Consider the following 14,232-nt stretch of genomic DNA (forward strand, 5'->3'; position numbering starts at 1 on the left):
TAATTCTTACAACATACCTCTGATTTGTAAAATGAAAAGTTCAAGCTCCATCACTTGTTCTTCTTCTGCAGTGTGTTTTCAAAAAAGAAAATTCTGAGGTGTGTGTGTGTGTGTGTGTGTGTGCATGTGCATATCAGTGAAACATATAGAAATGGTAATTCAAGGACCCTAGGTAAAGCCAGAGTATAATGCAGAAATATTCTGTCTACTTCATCAAACAAGTACTTTTATTTAATCAGGGAGAGAATATATGTGTATACTGTTTTTTTTTATGTGTCTCTACATATCTCTACATACATTGGAGATATTACCCTCCTATGTATATTTTATCTCTTTATAGAGATACATGTAGTAAGAAGAGAAAAAAAAATAGAGATAGGCAATAAATATCCCAGCTTCTCTGGAGCATTCTCAATTTTTTGTTCTACAAATGCTTTCCATGTGAGTTCTACAAATGCTTTCTATGTTTGAGTATGACACATGGCATCTCTCAGAAAAATATAGTTTTGTGAATACATTTTAAAGTTTCGTTGGGAAAAAGTCTATCTTCTTCCCTTATAGCTTGTTTTATAGTTTAGGGAACCAGAAAACATGTTTGCAAAGAGAACTTAAAATTTTCACATGTCCAAGACCAGAGGCATCTAGTAAGTCTTGTTACTTACCCACCATGAAGTACATTGTACAAGTACATATGAAACTTGGCAAGAACTTCCTGGATAGTAAATCAGATAAAATATTTCCAAAGAAATAAGATGACACTCTGTAGTATCCACGGTTAGACTCTTGTCTATAGAAAAAGAAAGAAAGAAAGAAAAACACACACCACACATCCCAGATTAGTCCAAGAAGGCACAGCCAAGATGAGATGCTGCTGTGCAGTCTCCTGCTGCCACCAGGTCTAACTCTACAGCTGCCCTTGGGTTTTAGCCTGACCACCCCCCCCTCACACACAGACCCTTCTCCACCTCAGGTGCAGCCTCCCTGGGACGTCACCCCCACAGGGTTCTTGCTGTGACCTTCTCTCATGACAGCTCCCCTCCTGCGGCTGCCCAGTCTCACCCTACATCACCCCTCCAGGGACAGAGTCTACATCTCCTCACTCTCCTCAGAGACCTGCTTCTCCTCTGAGGCTGGCTCTGCCTGAAGAGAACACTTCAGGGGCTAATCTTGGTGGTAACAGGCTTTTCTTCTCCCCACTTCGGAGTGTGAAAGTAACACTGCTACTTTCCAAGGCCCACAACAGATTCAGATGACTAAATTTGTTTACTTCTCTCTTGTTAAGAAAAGAAAAAGACTTCTTCCTCCAGTGACCCTGCCTCCATGGTGCGGGACTGTCAGCAATCAAACCCTCATCTCCCTTATTCTTGACACCTTTCTCCCCAAATTCCAAACTCTTCCAACAGTGTCTTTATTCCTTCCCTTTCTGGAGATTCCTGTCCTGGGCATGAAGGCCAGGGTAAATTTCCTCCATCCTTGAAAAATACAAGGGACAAAACCATCCTGCCTTTTCCTGTAAGGCTGCCCTCTGACTCTGTGCTTGGCCACATACTTTGTCAACTTCATTTACCGTTTTCAATTTGCTGCTTAATCCACCACTTAATCTCTACCAGAGTCCTTGAAAATTTCCTTGAGAGGGTCATTATGACTTATTATTTTCTAAAAGGAAAAGATACTTCTCAGCCCCTTTATTTCTCTCTGCAGAATTGGTATTTGCTGACCACACCCTTACCTTAAAATTTTTATTTTCTTTGTAGCAGCCCCACACACTCTTGATTTTCCACCTCAACCAATACTGCTTTTTCTCAATTAATATTGATTGTCCTTATCCTAGTTCAAAAGCTTGTGTTGTGTCAGGTGTGGTAGCATACACCTGTAATCCCAGTGGCTCCAGAGGCTGAGGCAGGAGAATTGTGAGTTCAAAGCCAGCCTCAGCAACTTAGCAAGGCCCTAAGCAATTTAGAGATCCTGTCTCTAAATAATAAAAAAAGAAGAAGAAGAAGAAGAAGAAGAAGAAGAAGAAGAAGAAGAAGAAGAAGAAGAAGAAGAAGAAGAAGAAGAAGAAGAAAGAAAGAAAGAAAGAAAGGATGGACGGACTAGGGATGTGGCTCAATGGTTAAATGGCCCTGGGTTTAATCCCTGGCACCACCTCCCTGCCAAAAAAAAAAAAAAAAAGCTTGTATTATACCTGATAAATAAGTACCACTTATATATGCCAATTTAAAACATAAAGAACACAAGGGAAAAGAAAAGAAAAATTTCAGTAATCCCCAGAACCACATTTCTGGTCCAGTTCTGAATGGAAACACTTTTTCCCCAGTCAGCAATGCCCCACAGAGACCGACTCACATGAAGAGCTGCTTCTGGACCCTAAAGAGCTTCACAGCAAACTCGCTGTTGAGACACTGGTGGACCATCAAGACAAACAGCACTGCTGCTCTGCCAGGACAGAATGGGAACAAAAGCCCCTCAGTCAAATCAGCACTCTTAGGTCTTCCCACAGAACTCCTTCCAGAAATAATGTAACATCAAATATATTTTAAAAAGAAAAGTAGAGCTCTTTAAATTTAAACAGATAGGGAAGGTATGACCCTCTCCAGTTGCTCCCCCAGCTCAGTGGTGCCCCTGTGATTCCACACTATGGCACATATTGAAATACCAGTTTGGGGTTGCTGTGCACTGACTTGTATCCTCTCAAATTCATATGTTGAAGAGATAGTCCCCAGTGTGACAGTCCTGGGAGGTAGGTCCTTAGGGAAGTAATAAGGTTTAGCTGAGGTCATGAGAGTGCAGCCCCCATGATGGAATCAGTGAATTGGTGGAGAGGAAGAACACCAGCTGCTCTCTGCCGTGAGAGGATGCCCAGTGAAGGCCCCATTTAAGGGCCAGGGAGGGACCTTCATGGGAGCCTGACCTGCTGGAAGGGAGCACTGACCCCAGACTTCCAGATTCCAGTACTGAGAGAAAATAAATTTCTGTTGTTTAAGCCACACACACACACACACACACAAACAACAACAACAACAACAACAACAACAACATGGGATTTTGCTATGACAACCTGAGGTATCAACAACAACAACAAACAACAACAAAAAAAAACCTCTTCATCTTCAATTTAATTCACAAAAACGCTGAGTATCATTCCTAACATATGAAAAGTGAAACATTAACCTAAATAAAACTCCCAAGGATTAAAATATTTAATTATCAATTGAGGTGATTTTAAAGTGAAGTAATAAGAAAGTAAGACATGTGGAAGAAAATGAGATGGTGAAAGAAACCTGCTCTTGGCTCCTTACTGCGGTCACCCAGGACAGGACCATCCTAGATGACAGTTATCCTAGATGTGGGACAGCCACTTTCCTACAGGATTTCTAAAGTGCTCAAAACAGAAATCAATCTCATGCTTATTCATAATAAAAAAGTAACTTGATCATATGTATGAAGACTAGTAATGCTTATTTCTTCATAAATAATTTAGATTTAGAAAGAAAAGTGCTCACCTAATTTACACTTCAACAGAAATAAGGATTTCCTAAGAGCATTTCCTAAGGGAGGGGCTTCCCTTCCTAACCAAACAACTGAACTGACAGTGAAAACCAGCCTAGAGAGAAGTGGTTCTCTAAACATGCATTATGATGGGAGATCTCTGACATTGTTGAGAATCTAACTCAGAATATGATGCAGCTGTTTAAAATGACATCCTTGAATGAAAACTTCTAGGGCACATTATGACTGAAACTAGAAAGGATCATAACATTGACAAGTACTTTCCAAATGAGAGTTAGGAAGAACTCAGTCCCATCCACGTGTTCTATACTCCAAAGTCATGCCAATAGAAAGCTTAAAGGAAATTGGCTCACAAACTCCAACAGATCAACTGGATTATATCAAAATTAAAAACAGCTGTGCATAAAACACACTATCAACAGAGATAAGAACCCCATGAAATGGGATAAAATATGTGTAAGTCATCTATCTGAAAAGGCATTAATAATTCATAAGTATAAAGGATTCCAACTCTGCAGCAGCAACAACAAAACCCCCCAAACTAAATAATTCTATCTTAAAATTGGCAAAGAACTTAAAACAGACATATCTCTAAAGATCCTATAACCTCTGTTATTTCAAAAAAGAAAAAAAAAGAATCAGTTTTGATGAGAAGGTGGAGAAATTGAAACTCTGTACGCTTCTGGTTTTACCCAATGTAAAATGAAGTAGAAGTGTATGGCAATAGTTCTGAAAATCAACAGAATTTCCACATGATTCAGAAATTCTACTTCTGGGTATCTGTTTGAACAAAGAATTCAAACATGTATGTATATGCCCATATCAGGATCACACAAATAGCCAAAACATGTAAACAACAGATTTTCAGCAATGGATAATTGGAAAAATAAAATGTAGAATACACATATGATAAAATATTCCTCAGCCTTAAAACTGAAAAGAAATTATAATACCTGCTACAATTTAGAACCTTGAGGGCATTATGCTAAAGAAAATAAGGAAGTCATGAAAAGATGAGTACTATATGATTTCACATTTGTGAGGTTCCTGGAATAGCCAAGTTCAAAAAAATTTGATAGAAAGTTAAAGATGGTTACAGAGGTGGGAGAGGTGAGTGTGGGTGCTTATTCATTAGGTGGGTTGAAGATTCTATCTTGGAAGATGAAGTTGCTCTGGATTGGATGGCAGTTTACGTGAATGTACTTGATGCCTCCCAAATATGCACTTAAAAATGGTTAAGTATACAAGATGTGTGTAATTTACCACCACACACATTTATACCTGAGCAAAACCAAAATTTAGCTGTTCCATTGATTTGTAATACACTAACTGGTGCTACCTCATAATAAAACAGCAGCATTTACCCTGTATTGTCATAAAAATTCTTAATGGTATCCTTGAGCCAGAACAACATGTCAGAATTTTCACAAAATCAAGATCCAAATTTACTTACCTAAGTTGGATTTCAATAGAATGATCCTTCAGCAAAAGGAAAGTGGTACCTATCACGAGTCCCAGAATGAATGTGGCAATTATCTTTTCAAAGAGAAAAAATGAAAATAAGAAGGAAAGAGTTTCAATTGCATGTAAAAATTTCATTATTATAAAATATATGGCTACCCAATCAAATCTCTCCACTAAGATGCACACTTTAAATTATGTGGCCACAGTATCACTGCTTTCTAAGTCATATTGAAAATGTGAAGATTCTGTTGTTTGGGCACTGACAGTACAACAGGACTAGACAAGGTAAGATTCTCTAGGCATAGTGAGCTGCAGCAGAGTGATGCAGGTGTGGGGAAAGTAATTTCAGAAACAAATTCAGAGTTTTGATGGAACAAGCTCTCAACTTTTATGCCAGTGAACTTCAGCTTAATGCTTGAAGAGGTTCAAGTCAAAACAGGAAGCTTCACTCTGATCAGTAGAAATACATAAAATTCCAATAAAAGAATGCTGGCCTAGCATGTGACACACATAGTCTTTGATCCCCATCTCTTCAAAATGAACAGATAAATAAAAACTTAATACCCCGCCTCCCCACACACACCTAACAAAGGAATTTTGAATGATATGGAAGTAGCAACATGCACCTGTTAAACCTGTGCAGAGTCTCCACTTGCCCTGGAAAGCACATTGTCACTGTCACCAAAGCTTTCAGCCAGCTGAGTATACTCAAAGGTTCCATTACCATCTCCTCTGACATTGCCGGTCTTTCAATCCCAGCCAGTGAGGTCTACAGTATACTTGGCACACCCAAGCCTCCAATTCTTCACTGTTCTCACCCATCTTCACCTATTTAGTCTGTGTAAATGGGTCCCAGAGAGAATGAACCACCATCACACTTGTTAATAGAATAAAAAGTGACTTAAAAATGTTTTAATTGGCAAAAGGTTACATTGTGATATAGTCAACATGAGGAATTCTACTTATAATTATTCTTGGGTTAAATACAATAATAGAGAAAATTGTAACATAAAGAAAACAAAATATCCTGCCATATATCTTGAAAATGTCAGAGGTAAAGAAAATCTCAGTGTTACCACAATATCAAGCCATGAACTAAATTGTAAAGCACACTATGGCAAGAAGTTAAACAAAATGCAAAAACAGAATCATGATCTGTAAAGGCTAGTTTGTAAAAACTGCACTCTGGAAACAATGTTAATTAAATGTTTCACCCATGCCCTGTCCTTAAAATCCCTCTGCTAATAAGAGAAATTTAGCGGGGGGGGGGGGGGGGGGGGGGGGGGGGGGGGGGGGGGGGGGGGGGGACGACCCATTACCCTATCATTTCCAACACCCTCAGAATAGGCTTTGCTTCATTTCAACAGATCAGACTTTCAAAATAAATGCAGATGGTTCTATGGACATGCAGCATGCTCATGTATACAAGAATCTGGGGTGTTTTTTTTTTGTTTTTTTTTTGTACACAGTATGGCTTCTAAGATATTCAGACTTCCCAATAGATGCTCTGCTTTCTTCATTTTTTTTTTTGCATTCAAATTTGACATTTTACATTAATATCATTAGATATTAATATCATTAGAATTTTTTCTAGTTATTTTCAAACATATTGAAAAATGATGAATCCTGGGATCATAGCACATTTTCACAAGGTTCACATGTGTTGTTCCTTCTTCCATGAAGAAAAAGAAAATCATTGAGCAAAATGAACATTTCACCATGGACTAAATGACACTATCTATGATCTTTGTGTGTCTATCTTCTAATCTGTTCAAAACAGATTAAAAAAAGAAATTCTCCAACCACCTTATTTTGCATTTGTTCACAAGTACTTAAACAACATTTCTCAAAGTGTGTTCTGAGGGATTGAGGAATGTAGCTTGCACTAAAAAAAAAAAAAAAAAAAAAAAAAAAAAAAAAAAATCCAAAGTAAAATATTTAATATGCAAATACACACAATGACTCTCCCAATGATTAATTATAATGTTGTCCAAGTTGATTTGATAAGAACACTTGGCACATTAAATAAACACTAAACCTTTTTCAAGTAATCCATTTATACCTACATCTTCCCCATACACCATCTGGTTAGATGTCAAGTCTGAATCATGTCAATAAATAACTAGACCAGAACAAATTAGAACAATGAGGCAATAAATACAGGATTATCATAATTCACTTTAGCAACTCCATTTTCAAAAACTTAGAGGAATAAAAATAATACAAGAATAAAAACTTTATGCCAAGAGTCAGTAAACTATGGCCCACAGACCAAACAGGGCTAGGCTTGTTTTTTTCCTAAGCCCATGAACAAAGAATGGTTTTCTTTTTTTTTTTTTTTTTGCCCAATTATTGGGCGGAACTGTAGTGGCATTCTCTCCTCCACAGAAAAGCTTCTCCAGAGACCCTCACCATAATTGTTCTTAGAGGACCAGCAAGAATTTCTGCAAAAGAAAATGTGCTTAGGTTTCTGATTTCCTTTTGCTTTATCTTGCAACAACTAAATGAGGGCCTGGAAGAGATCAGCACTCTGGATTCCGAGCACCACTTACTAGTTTTTGTCAACATTTATAGGCTATCTAGTGTCGTAAATTTTCTAGTCTATAACAATCTATGATTTTTAGTAAGAGTTTTTAGGAGAAAAGTGTGTTTACAAGAGAGTGCCCCAGAGAAACTGGCTCTTCTCAGAAGGCCTCAAGATTGAACCTGGAGCCTGCACTGGGTCATTTACACTTCAAAGGAACGTGTAGTTAGATCCTAGGAAAAGTCTTTTACAATCCAGGGAATGGTGCTAATTAGGTTCCAAAACCAGCTGCAGAGGACAGGGAAGAGGAACCCTCCCTTTCTCAAGCACTAATTTCAGAGAGAGTGTCCTTGGTTTATTTTTGTACTCAGGCCACCACAGTAAAAAACCTAATTTTATGTAGACTTCTGTAAATTGTGAGTCTTTGAGCCCATCCCTCTTCTCATACATTGGGTATAAAGTTCTAAAAATTTCTGGACTAGGGGTTCAGAGGAATGGATTGATTTAGGTAAAAGCCCCTCTGGACAGGCTGCAGCCAATAAACCTGCTTCCTGCGTGTCCAGCCTTGTCTGTCCTACATCAGACCAGGTCAAGAATAATATTTTGTTCAATACTAAACATCTATACAATTCAAAATTCAGTGTCCATGAATAAAGCTTTATTTGAACGCTGCCATGTTCATCACGTATGTATTAGCTGTGGCTGCTTTTATAAAGAAAAGTAGGGTTGACTACCCAAGACAAATGCCATATGTGGCCCTCAAAGTGCAAAATATTTACCTCTGGGCCTTTACCAAAAAGTGTTTGCCTCCTCCTGAGCTAATATTCCAGAATTTACAAAGCTGAACAAGAATTGTCCTGCTAAGCTCAATTCACAATAGCTAAACTGTGGAACCAATCTAGGTTCCCTTCAACAGATGAATGGATAAAAAAACAAACAAACAAACAAACAAACATGTGTTATATATTTATGTGTGTGTGTGTGTGTGTGTGTGTGTGTGTGTGTGTGTATAGCTCAGGATGAAATATTACTCAGCCTTAAAGAAGAATTAAATTATAGCATTTGCCTGTAAATGGATGGAGTTGGAGAAGATTATGCTAAGGTAAATAAGTCAATCTTAAAAAGCCAAAGGCCAAATGTTTTCTCTGATATGCGGGTGCTAATTCACAATGTGGGGGGGGTACTCTAGGGAATAATAGAGTTACTGTAGATTAGGTAAAAGGGAACAAAAGGAGAAGAGGGGGTATGGGAGTAGAAAGGATAGTAGAATGAATCAGACCTTATTATCCTATGTACATACATAACTATATGACTAGTAGGATTCTACATCATGTATAACCAGAAGAATGAGAAATCATACTTCATTATATATGATGTAGCAAAATATAGTCTACTGTCATGTATAACTAATTAAAACAAATTTTTTAAAAAAGAATTTTCCTGCTAAATTCAGGTAGCTTACAAAGTTCTACCCTTAGTCTAGAGGCTGCTTCTTCTTTGAACATTGCTGGAATTCCTTTTGTGGAATTGAGTTCACTGATGAGGCAAGAAGACTGAACATGCAACCTGGAGCCTCTTGGCCTGGTGTCTGTACCTTAAGGAAGGTTAGACGCAAAACACACACAGTCCCAATGTATAACAAGGAGCTGTGTTGTAATCATGCCCTACCCATGTCTTAGACACTTACATACCCATTGTAGAGGCAAGAAAAAAAAAAACATAATACATAAATCACTCTAAAGAATCAATCCACTATATTATTTCTCTTGGTTCATGGATCTAACTCACCTGATGATTTTCCAAATGACATCAGTTCTATTATGAAAGAATACAATGTTACCTTTGGTTGATAGGTTTTACCGTTTAGATGTGATATCCCCTGAAAGCTCACTTGTGAGGCAACAGAAGAAGGTTTGGAGGAGAAATGATTGGTTTATAGAGTTAGCCTAATCAGTGAATTAATCCCTGATGGGATTTACTGAAGTGGTAACTGGAGACAGGTGGGGTGTGGCTGGAGGAGATGGGAATCAGGGTGTGGCATTGAGGTATATATTTATATTTGGTGAGTGGCTTGTCTCTCTCTCTGCTTCCTGACTACCGTGATGTGAACTGCTTCACTCTGTCACACTCTCCAGCCATGATGTCATGTCTCACCTTGAGCCAGCCTTCTCTGGACCAAGACCTCTGAAACTGTGAACCTCAAATAAACTTTTCCTCCCCTAAGGTTGTGTTGGTCGAATCCTTTAGTCACAGCAGCAAAAAAGCTGACCGAAACTGTAGGACACAAAAATGCCTGTGCTCTGGGAGAAACGCCAAAGCACAAGGATCAAAAATGTTTGCAGAAAAAAAAAAAAAAATGTTTTCAAAAAAAAAAAAAAATTAAAAAAAAATGTTTTCAGGATGGACAGCATGACTGAAAAGGGGATGCTGGCTCCCAGGGGCACTCAGAAAGCAACAGTACTGAAGTATAAAAAGTGATGTGCTCACACAGGAAAGTCAACAACATGACACATCTGAATACTCCACAGAATGTCAATGTTTGATAATAAAATAATAACCCCAAATAGCCAGCTAAATTAATTTTCTTATAAACAATGGGCCAATGAACTGGGAGAACTAGTTTTGTGTGACATAAGGGCTAAGAATAACTAAAACAATGGCTGGCACTCTAGCTCAGGGGCAGAGCCATTGCTTAGCATGTGTGAGGCCCTGGGTTCAGTCCCCAGCACTAGGGAGAAACAAAAAGCCCTGAGGAGTGATAATCAATAACTATCACAGAAAAAGTAAAAGAACAAGGGAGTTTTGTGGACAGTGAATAGTCTTATTCAGTCTGGTTACTTCCTGTGCATAAACTGCACATCGAGACATCTTTTGCTTTACCAACATCAGAATCTCTCCCTGAGGAGGGTTAATTATAAGGAACAGCATTCTACCTACAGGCTCTACCCTTAGACAGTACACAGAACAAACTACCTTCAGGTGTAGTCAATGACACTAGGTTCCTTCAACACCTGATATCAAGGGCAAACCAACCCTCATCAATCTACCTTCGGGCCTCTCCCTCCCCTTTGTCTACCTCTCTCTCCTTAAACCTTCCTCATAATCCCTTCTACCATCTGGCATGCTATGTATTTTCTTTTCTTTCTTTTTTTTTTTTACAATGGTTTACATTTCCTTTTTATTTATTCCTTGAAACTGCCCGTATTGCAGGTTTTTCATGGATGAAATATGGAACTGAGCAGATTCTTTTTTTCTACAAAATTATGGTATAAACTTGCTCAATTTTCTATCTTATTGCTAATAAACCTTACAGGCGCACAGTTTGTAAAATAAACCCCTTAAGGACTGAATGTGTAGAGCATGCTGCAAGGTACAAGAAATAAGCTAAAAATGAGCGTATAAACCTACATCTGGACCAACACAGTACTGAATGCTGGCAAACATTTACCACGACACAGGGAAAAATTAATAAAGGAAATACAGTTCAGTCCTGAAAGGGTTAAATAGAAACCCTAATATATTATTGTTTCTAACCATCCATCCCATATTACAGTGCTTGAAAACAAGTCAAAAGTCTGGCACAGAAAATTACACACATTTGTTCAGTACTCATCAGAAACACAGCTGCTTTTGAAATCAAAGTTAACTTGGTTAATAATTGAATAGCAATTATTAAGTCACCCCCGCCCCAATGGATTTTCTGGCTTACATGACTAGTTAGGTTAATTCCCAAAAATGACACTGGGAATTTTCTGCGAGCACACAGATGGTACTGGTTTCATTAAAAATAAGAGCAAAAAACCTAACCAATTTTGATGGCCAGTAAGTCTATGTTGTAAGAGTGACAAATATTTCACTAATTAATTCTATGTGAGGTGCAGTTAGTTGCCATGGTTTCAGAAAAGTCAGCAGCAAGTTAAATATTGTACTAGTGTTTGATTCTGAATTCATTCAAAAATATAAAGGGCATTTTACATTTAAAGTCATTAGCTTGCCTTTCGAATCTATGTGATAAATTTGATGCAACTAATAAAAATGTGCGGGGTCACAGACTCAGTTTCTATGCATATTTTGAGAAACTGCACAGAAAAACAGGAGCATAAGATTCATTTCTAAACCAAAAATTCAAAAACATCAAAACACTACACTCTAACTGAAGCATTCACCACTCAAGGAAAGTCTTTATGAGGGTAAATGACCAGCATCTCTTAACAATGCCACCATTAGGGAAGGGACATATTGTACTGTAACTGGAGGACAGGGCTGACATAAACTGTGTACTGAAAATGATTCACCAATCCACGAGAAGGATTTTAAAAAGCAGCTGACAAAAGATACTGATGAACAACAAGCTATAACAGATGTATCGTTTTACTCCTTAGTCTGTGGTATGAAATGGCATAAAATGGGGGGGGGGGAACGCCAATAATAAGTACATTCTTGGACTTTAAAAAAACAGTGAAAGGGTTTTCAGTCTAATATTTTCATTATCTTATTAAAAGACACAAAAGAACAGCAATAAGAGATAAACATTAAAATAAGCATAAGTTCATTTTAATAAAGCCATGAGCTTGGAAAATTATTTTGAGCTGCAAAGCTGGGTAAGGGATAGTTTGTTCTTCAAAAACCATCTCATTTGTTATTGGTTAATTTAGTTTGATTTCTTAACTAGAAACCAAATTTAGAAAGTGGAAGAAACTTGTGGCCCACTAAAAGTAAAGCAGCACTGAAAACACTTCCCACTCTGAACAAAAGCACTGTATAATGACCACGTCTGTGACTAGACAGAGAGAATAAACTCTACCCAGAAACAAGCAACTCTGCAAGAAAAAGCTAGTGAGCAGTTACAACAAAGAAAGATAAGGCCACAATGAGTTCTGCCATTCATCACTGAAACAGACAGACAGTGTGAGGCAGGATTCGCTCAGGAGTGAGTGAGTGAGTTGAGCAGATTTGAAGAAGAAAGGCTATACATAAAATCATGCAGCCTGGGGTGATTAAGAAGGCTTGCAGTAAGAGAAAACCGCAGTAACTTTGATTTAACCACCTCATATGTTTTACAAATGACTTTCCCCTTGAAAATTGAGGAAAAGGCAATTTAAAGATGTCAGAAATATTATTTACAGTGGCATAGTTGAAGCAAAGGAGTGATGAAGATAACAAAGCTGAAAGAAAATGCTAAGAAATGATTTTTTTAAAGTCTATTAATGGAAACTTTGAAAATAGCCCAGGACACCAGAAAGACACTGGAAATGCTGTAGGAAGTTACAGTTTTGCATTCATAAGGTACTTGTGGCTCCTGTTTTATGGGACAGTAAAAGCTTACCACAATCTAGAGGTAGTTTTTACTCTAAGAAGGATGATTATATAACTAGACGGTGTCCCAGGACATTATACATGTGGTTCCTCTACTAAATGTAACCCGAGGAGTCTGCTGTAATTCCAAAGAAATGGAACAAAGGCAAACCAAGATGCAGGAATGGAAGCAATATAAACTGGCAAGGTTAGCATGCAAGGCTGACACAGCCCTGAATGCAAGCAAATCTTAACTGAAAGGAAAAGAAATGTTTTCTGAGTAAGAGACATTTGTGGAGACACTCGATATAGAGTAAGAGAAAACAGAAAAAGGGAGACAGAAAAAAGGAAAACATAATACATTTGCATTTTCATAAACTTACAACTATCTGTTTCTAAGGTATGTCTTCCAGCTATTTTAGTTGATCATCTAATAAAAGCATCTTATGTTTTAAGATTACAATGATATTCTTGCCTAGGCTACCAAAAAAAAAAAAGTAATAATAAAACATTTGCTGAGATTTTCCTCATTCTACCATAGGGCACCATCTACTGAAAGACCCACCGATTCCCTGTCCAAGAAAGACGCACGAGGCACTGGCTGCAAACGCAAGAGGTTTATTCAGACACAGACGCCTGTGGGTGCTCAGCAAAACCTCAGCCGGAGCTTTGGTGAACTGGCACACCGGGCTTTGGGGTACAGGTCTTTTATAGGATAATGGGGCAGGTTTCACGCGCGCGGGAAGTGACAGGTTTCTTATTGGTTATTTTGAACCCAACATATAGATTACCTAAAGGGCAAAGTTGTTTTTCACTTTATGTTCCTGGATAAACCTCATGACAGTTACATATTAACACTCTGGTTTTTCTGTTCCTGCTTATCATTATCAGTTCCTGTTTGTTCAGGCATGCCTTGGGATCTGCTTTTCTGTTCTTCCTCAACCATCCTGTCCTCTCACAATAGACTACCCTTAACTGATTAACAGATAGACCTCTCTTTACGTGGGTTAGCAACACGCCCTGATGGTTTCACAATGGGGCCTGGGATTTCTGGGCTGGGGTCTTTCACTACCACTTGGTAGTAAATACTTCTCATGATATTTTTTTGTCATTTGCCAACAAGGTAGCAAACACCCTGCTGAATTAAATCACTGGGAACATTCTGAGTTCAAAATAAAACGTTTAACTTACACATAATACAAGTTATGTACAAGATCAGGAGGGGGTAACCTGAACAAACCCTGGAACACAGATGTGTGGATGTACGGGAAAGGGGGAGAAAACACTTCAAATACCAACATGTTCTGCGCCATTAACTCAGTAATGGCTAAATGGCCACACTGAATTCCATGTAAATGTTAGAACCTCTTGGATTACCACTATAAATACATTTTTTTTTAAAAAAAGAAAAATACAGAAATAACTACCAACAGTGTCTG

General features: G+C 38.1%; 1 pseudogene; it reads right to left on the reverse strand.

Moving 5' to 3' along the window:
* Positions 1-2,342: 2,342 nt before the first annotated feature.
* Positions 2,343-14,232, reverse strand: part of LOC143405698 (broad substrate specificity ATP-binding cassette transporter ABCG2-like) — a 33,957-nt pseudogene continuing 22,067 nt past the window's right edge.

Source organism: Callospermophilus lateralis, chromosome 8, assembly GCF_048772815.1.
Source record: "Callospermophilus lateralis isolate mCalLat2 chromosome 8, mCalLat2.hap1, whole genome shotgun sequence".
Lineage (NCBI taxonomy): Eukaryota > Metazoa > Chordata > Mammalia > Rodentia > Sciuridae > Callospermophilus > Callospermophilus lateralis.